Raw genomic sequence first — 6,004 nt, 5'->3', positions numbered from 1 at the left:
AAATCACGGATTCAACGGAAGTCACATATAGATTGGAATTCTGAAGCCGAAAACATAGTTGGCCATGGGCCAGCCTGCTGAAACAATATTTAATGTCTGCAATAAAGACAAACAACAATGCAACAGTGTGCCAACTTTGTCTTTATTGATCTGAGTCAGATAGGATGGCACATACTGCAGATGTATGATTGCAAATAGAAGCAGTGCTAATTTAAGGGACAAATCCATAATGCATTTACAGTGCCATCAACTGAAATACTACATGTCATGATCCCACCTCTTTAGAAACAAAATAAATTGAAAATATGAAACATTATACCATTCACCTGGTAAATTATTGTGGTTTCATTCATCTGTTTATATATTTATTAATCTTAGACATTATTAAGACAAGATACATTTAGGCAATGTTTTTATCTTTCTCTGATGCTTCACTGATGTCATACTATGCATGGTGGTGTAGCCCAGTCAGGGTTCTGGAGGGGGTCTTTGGCGGTAAACTGGTATACGGTGCATGATCCATCCAGCTGGAGCCAGGAGAGCGAATGCAAACACTGACATTGTGAAGAGAGATTGCTGTGAGGGAAACAAAGAGACCACATACACATTTAGAATATAAAACAATCAAAAGGCCAACAGGCAACAGCTGAATGTAACTCCTTGGTCATGTAATAACACTGTAATTACCTGGGTCAGGTTTTTATGCATTTGTGTAAAACCCATCGCCCCCCCCCCCCCCCCCTCCCTCCCACTCTCTCTCTCATAAACACCAACTTTCTGTCTCTCCCTGTTTATCAAGCCCTCTCTCTCCTTCGTGCTGTAGGCTCACAGCTGGGCCGACCAATTGACCTGCCCCCCAGCGGGTCATGATCCTTTGCTGTGATTATATTACATCATGGTCTCCCTTGCACAGTCTCCATCCCCCTGCCTCCACAACATCCTCCCCTGGCACTGCTGGGCTTCATAGCTACACCCATAAATGATCAGTTAAAAACCCTGAGGAAAGTTGAGCGGACGGCTGCACCAACACTAGGTTCTGTCTCACAACTCTGTCATCAGATCTCTTTTCCGAGGGGAAAGCGTGGCACTACTAACTTAAATAAATACAAATACATTTATTAATAAACCATCTTTCTCTTTTAGCTGGAAAACCCCCATTCGCTTGAATTCACTACATTAGAGAATGTAAAGTAACGTGTTACTAAGATATGGCTGCCTCAGACTGTAACTTTGTTGGAGTGTTGTAGTTTCTTGTCTGATGCTTGTGTAATTTTAGGAGTTCAGTGGGCCGCAATTCGTCAGAAATAGCTTTGTTTTAGTTCAATTCCTATGAGCTTTGCATGGACCAACTTGACCATTCAATAGTGACATTGAATGGTAATATAAGATAACATATACTTTCAAACATTTGCAGGCAACAAAATAAAGAATGCAAAAATGATAACGAAATTGGTAATATGGACAAAACGAAACAATTACCAAATGGGACACTTCCAAAACACTATTTTTCTGGTTGCAAGAAATAAGTTAATAAGGACAGAGAGATGAGGAGTGTTGGTTCCTACCCCAGGCCCAATCTTGTCCTTGGGTGGCTTGCTGTAGATATTTGATATGTGGTCCTGCAGAACCGCTTTTGTCCGTACAAGGAACCCTGTGGGTCCCCTAAAAAGAGCAAACATCACTCTACTTAATCCTGTGTGGCTAACGTCAGGTTCACAGCTTCTGAACAGCAGGTCCTATCTCAGTAACACTGGAAAACTTCCCAGCAGCACATCCTCTGAGATAGAGACACTGGGCTTTCATCAAGCCTTCCCATCATTATCATCCAAAGGGAGGAGTCACTACAACAGGGCCCAGACTCCAAAACACACCATTGTCAAAAAACTTAGTATACATGCAATCATAGAGGCTGGCCAAATGTATTGAGGACTGGTATGATTGGGCTTTATATGATTGGGTTTAATTGCAATCAAATGATATAGAAAAATGATATGGAAATGTTTCAACACAAAATTAATCCTACTTGCGTGACACCTTGAGAAAATAAAACCAGTGACACTGACTGTAGCCCACTATGACAAAGGTTTATTCACAGATGATGAATTCTACGTTAATATTTATCTGGTGTAGAATCAGCCATATCACATTTGTAATGTATAATCAGATTACATGGGAGGCAATAAGGTGTCACGATCGTTATAATGATTGGACCAAGGCGCAGCGTGCGTAGAATTCCACATGTTTAATAATTAATAAACTCACCAAACAAAACAGAAGAAAAACAAAACGTGACGTTCTGGGCTGCTCACAGGCAGCTACACAAAAACAAGATCCCACAAAACACAAAGGAGAAATGGCTGTCTAATATGATCCCCAATCAGAAACAACGATAAACAGCTGCCTCTGATTGGGAATCATACCAGGCCAACATAGAAATATAAATCACCTAGATGACCCACCCTAGTCACACCCCGACCTAACCAACATAGAGAATGAAAAGCTTTCTATGGTCAGGGCGTGACATAAGGTCAGCACCAAACATTAAAATAACCAACCACACAACAAAAGTAACAGCAAGCGATGTCGTGTCATAAGTCACTAGGAAGCAGGGGGTTATGGGTATGGCTGAAACAGATATTCCTTATCTGAGACTCAGAAAGAGTAAATATGGTTACTGTCTGGTTACTGTGAACATACTTATCTAAAGGTCTAGTGTGATGCACTCCAGTTAGAGAGCTCTATTCTCAGGGTGTATGCTACAGTTTGTGAGGTCCAACTGAAAGACGTGACATCCATGACAACAGATTTGACCAGAGTGGATTACTCTCAATGCACATTAATATTGTCATTCAGGAAATGTTTATAGGATGCTAGTGTAAATAGAAAAGTGCAAAAGAGAAATAGGCCTACAAGATTTAGGAACTTATGGCCTATACCAACCACATGAGAATCATTGTAAATATGTAATATTTGAATAATCACATAGGCTACTGTGATAACAAGTGAATTAAAGTAATCAGGGGAAAAAAACATATTTACAAAAGAAATTCCACCACAATCTGTGCCAATGGTTTGAATGCATTTTATATAACATATCGCCCTCCGTTGGAGGACATTGGTACTTCAATGATGACTGAACGCCACACCAAAGACCACAGCCTAGCCCAGGGTTTCCCAAAGTCAAGCCTGGGGGCCCCCTGGATGCACAGTTTGGTTTTTGCCCTAGCACTACACTACTGATTCAAATAACCAACTCATCAACCAGCTTTGGTTGTTTGAATCAGGTGTATAGTGCAAGGGCAATAACCGAAACATGCACCCAGAGTGGCCCCAGGATTGACTTTGGGAAACTCTGGCCTAACCGACAGTGCAATCAACTATCAATCTAGCCTACTTCTTTTGTAGCCTAATAATACACATAAGACCAAACACACCAGAAAATAGCCTAATTGATTAGGTATATAGCCTATTTTTTTTTATTGATTATAGGCTTGATTGAGTATAGATCACTTTTTAAACTATCTTCATTCCACAGCTGCATGTCGGTAAATAATCTAGGTGGGTTGGTTGTTTAGCAACAAAACTGACGATCTATGGAGCAAAACAGATTGGGTTGGCTTAGAAATCAAATAAAAATGTGCATGTATAGATGTCATCATAAGATGCATTTGCTCCATTGTTTACATTTTTGTGACGCACTCTTTGATGGTAGCCTTTGCACATCTTACAGACTTTAAAATATTAATAAACTGCACTTTTGCTGCTTTTTTACTGTAACACCAGTGTAACAGTAGTGTATACACACCCTTATGTTAGGGAAAATGTGTTTCCATAGCTAGGGCTGACAGTGAGGACTTGTGAAGAGCAGAATCAACAACCTATGCTTTTTTGAGAAGGTGTTAAAGTTCACAGTTAGTAAGTGTTATGTAAATGAAGGTCGAAAACTAAAGTTTTTTTTAACCTTTATTTAACTAGGCATGTCAGTTAAGAACAAATCCATATTTACAATGACGGCCTACCCCACACAAACCCGGGCCAATTGTGCACCGCGTTATGGTACTCCCAATCACAGTCAGATGGGATTCCACCTGGATTCGAACCAGGGACTATAGTGATGCCTCCTGCACTGAGATGCAGGTTTTTTTTCACATTTATTTAACCAGGTAGGCCAGTTGAGGACAAGTCTTCATTTACAACTGCGACCTGGTCAAGATAAAGCAAAGCAGTGCGGCACAAACAACAACAAAGAGTTACACATGGAATAAACAAACGTACAGTCAATAACACAATAGAAAAAGTCTATATACAGTGTGCGCAAATGGTGTGAGGAGGTAAGGCAATAAATAGCCCATAGTAGAAGTAATTACAATTTAGCAAATTAACACTGGAGTGATAGATGTGCAGTTGATGAAATACTGGTGTGCAAAAGAGCAAAAAAGTAAATAAAAACAATATGGGGTAGGTAGATTGGATGGGCTATTTACAGACGGGCTATGTACAGCTGCAGCGACCGGTTAGCAGCTCAGATAGCTGATGCTTAAAGTTAATGAGGGAGATATAAGTCTCCAACTTCAGCGATTTATGCAATTCGTTCCAGTCATTGGCAGCAGAGAACTGGAAGGAAAGGCGGAAAAAGGAGGTGTTGGCTTTGGGGATGACCAGTGAGATATACCTGCTGGAGCGCGTGCTACGGCTAGGTGTTGTTATGGTGACCAGTGAGCTGAGATAAGGCGGAGCTTTACCTAGCAAAGACTTATAGATGACCTGGAGCCAGTGGGTCTGGCGACGAATATGAAGCGAGGGCCAGCCGATGAGAGCATACAGGTCGCAGTGGTGGGTGGTATATGGGGCTTTGGTGACAAAACGGATGGCACTGTGATAGGCTGCATCCAGTTTGCTGCTGAGTAGTGTTGGAGGCTATTGTGTAAATGACATCGCCAAAGTCGAGGATCGGTAGGATAGTCAGTTTTACGAGGGTATGCTTGGCAGCGTGTGTGAAATAGGAAGCCGATTCTAGATTTAATTTTGGATTGGAGATGTTTAATATGAGTCTGGAAGGAAGATGTACAGTCTAGCCAGACACCGAGGTATTTGTAGTTGTCCTCATATTCTAAGTCAGAACCGTCCAGAGAAGTGATGCTAGTCGGGCAGACGGGTGCGGGCAGCGATCGGTTGAAAAGCATGCATTTAATTTTACTAGCGTTTAAGAGCAGTTGGAGGCCACGGAAGGAGAGTTGTATGGCATTGAAGCTCGTTTGGAGGTTTGTTAACACAGTGTCCAAAGAAGGGCCAGATGTATACAGAATGGTGTCGTCTGCGTAGAGGTGGATCAGGGAATCAACCGCAGCAAGAGCGACATCGTTGATATATACAGAGAAAAGAGTCTGCCCGAGAATTGAACCCTGTGGCACCCCCATAGAGACTGCCGGAAGTCCGGAAAACAGGTCCTCCGATTTGACACACTGAACTCTATCTGAGAAGTATTTGGTGAACCAGGCGAGGCAGTCATTTGAGAAACCAAGGCTGTTGAGTCTGCCGATAAGAATACAGTGATTGACAGAGTCGAAAGCCTTAGCCAGGTCGATGAAGACAGCTGCACAGTACTGTCTTTTATCGATAGCAGTTATGATATCGTTTAGTACCTTGAGCGTGGCTGAGGTGTACCAGTGACCAGCTCGGAAACCGGATTGCACAGCGGGGAAGGTACGGTGGGATTCGAAATGGTCAGTGATCTATTTGTTAACTTGGCTTTTCAAAGCAGTGCCTAGACAGCTGCGCCACTCTGGTGTCCTGGCTTTGGCCCCAAGTGCAAGTCTGCCGGAGCCATGGCCCAGTGAGACTAGGGTGCCGGCCAGAGTTTGGAAACAGAAAAGAATGAGCCTTCTGGGCAAAACAATGGGGTAAATTCTGTATGGGAATTAACTTTTTAAAAAATTATATCATGAAAACTGGAGCGAAGGCCTATCATCAAATTGGCCTGTATTGCTTGCACATACAGCTAGAC

The sequence above is a fragment of the Oncorhynchus mykiss genome, chromosome 19 (assembly GCF_013265735.2).
Source record: "Oncorhynchus mykiss isolate Arlee chromosome 19, USDA_OmykA_1.1, whole genome shotgun sequence".
NCBI lineage: Eukaryota > Metazoa > Chordata > Actinopteri > Salmoniformes > Salmonidae > Oncorhynchus > Oncorhynchus mykiss.
The sequence above is the reverse complement of the archived record's forward strand: the minus strand, read 5'-3'. Positions refer to the sequence as shown.